This window comes from Panthera tigris, chromosome B1, assembly GCF_018350195.1.
Source record: "Panthera tigris isolate Pti1 chromosome B1, P.tigris_Pti1_mat1.1, whole genome shotgun sequence".
In the NCBI taxonomy this organism is placed as follows: Eukaryota; Metazoa; Chordata; class Mammalia; order Carnivora; family Felidae; genus Panthera; species Panthera tigris.
Window position 1 is genome coordinate 144,939,251 of NC_056663.1, and position 1,886 is coordinate 144,941,136.

Below are 1,886 nucleotides of genomic sequence, written 5' to 3' on the forward strand. Positions count from 1 at the left end.
TGTAAACCATTTAATTCAACAAAGATTTGGTATTTGAACATTCCAAGATGTTATCGAAAGAGCTAGAGTTTCACAAGACCATTTTCAAAACATTTGGCATAGAGGTTCAAGATAACAATAAATACAAATTTTTTAGGTAATCAGATTCTGAGCACAATTTTTTACATTAACTGTTCTATTGACTCAGCCAGTTTCCTATTAATTTAAGATATTTTTTTGACATCTGTTTTCTTTGAGTAAAATCTACCTTAGGATAATATTTCTTGGTTGTTTGCTGAGTGTTCAGCCCTAAGAAGTTATTTGTTACCAAAAAAGATGATGACGAGAGATTCATCCAGTGGAACACATCACAAGACCCTCATGAGTACCTTTACTTCTAGCATTTAACACCAATTCAGTCCATTTTCATCATTGCTATTCATCAAGTACCTTTTGTGATAACTTGATAGTTTAAAATTTAATCATTAACAATAATAATATAGGTCATGTACTATGAAGCCTCTTGGATGAAACGGTGAATGAGATAAACACAATTCCTGCTCTCACAGAGCATGGAGTTCAGTGGGCTCAACAATCTCCCCCACTTGAAGATTCTGAATTTCAAAATACGTGGCTCTACATTTTCCTGAGCAATTGTTCACATCTCTCTATCTCTTGGTCTAAATTGGTGACGTTAATTTATGTGTCATCCTTGCACAGGGGCCATGCAAATCTTCTCTGTATCATTCCAATTTTAATATATGTGCTGTTGAAGTGAGCACTAAATTGGTGACATTAAAAGTAGTGTATGTGGGCATCTCTATAGCCTATTATGGACATGAGGGTTGGCAGGTCTGTGAAATAAAGCACAACTCATTCATGCAGCAAATGTTTATTGTGTACTAACCATAAACCAGTTGGTGAGGCTTACAATCTTGGCAACTGTAGACATATTCTCCGCTCTCCACATTTTAGAAGGATAGAGGGTTAAAAAGTAGGTACTTAAATTATCATGCGATACAGTATAGGCCCCAAGAACAGGGTTCACTCTCTCTTCCTGTCCTAGGCAGTATAGTAAGCACCATTGGACACAAGCATCCAATCTTACAGCTGCTTACAAAACCCCACTAAGTAATGGTGGCCTTGAAGAACTCAGTGTCTTGTGCAAACTAAATCCATGAGTTACTAGGATTATTCAAAATATCTGTGTTCAATCTTTGTATTCATCTCCACAGGCAAGGCCTCAAGGCCATTTCTGACAGTCTACTCCGCAGAAAATCCAGTCTGCAGGTGACACATGGTGGGTACATTCTGTGATAGTCTGGGCTCACCTGCTCACAGGTGTTGTGAATGGGCATCACAAGCCCAAAGCAGAGATCTGCTATTACTCTCAAAACATTTCCTGTCAGAAGAAAGTCATTGGCCTTCCTTGTCTTCAACTAAGAAATGAAGGATTTAGGCCAGAAGAAATAGCAAATTCTGATTCTGCATTTACTTCTTCACATTATTCTAAAATTTTGGTTGGCTAAAGACACCACTGGGGACAAATGCATATCTCCATCCTTCGGTCATTTTACTTTTCAGTGTAAATAATACAGCTTCTCCCTTAGTATAAATGGTTCTTGGCATTTGGAGAAAACACTTGTATGGCCAGCCTTACAGCCCACACCTTGTCTGGCAGGTATCACCACTGCAGAGACATTCGGGCACTCCATTTCCACTATTTGGGATGAGCCATTTTCAATCTGCAGGGTGAATGTGCCAATTGAAGAAGATGCACTTATAAAGCACCAGGCAGAGTATTATGCAGAGTAAGCATGAAGATTGTCTTATTTATTCCATTTTCTTTTCATCTCTCCCTCCTTTTAGCTGTTCTTTAACACATAAAATGAATTGTGCTAAAAAAT

The 1,886-nt window shown here is 38.1% G+C and overlaps 1 non-coding gene across 1 annotated transcript; it reads right to left on the bottom strand.

Moving 5' to 3' along the window:
* Positions 1 to 659: 659 nt before the first annotated feature.
* Positions 660 to 761, bottom strand: LOC122238199. Its single transcript, XR_006217161.1, has one exon. It is a non-coding gene; the product is annotated as a U6 spliceosomal RNA (small nuclear RNA).
* Positions 762 to 1,886: the final 1,125 nt, after the last annotated feature.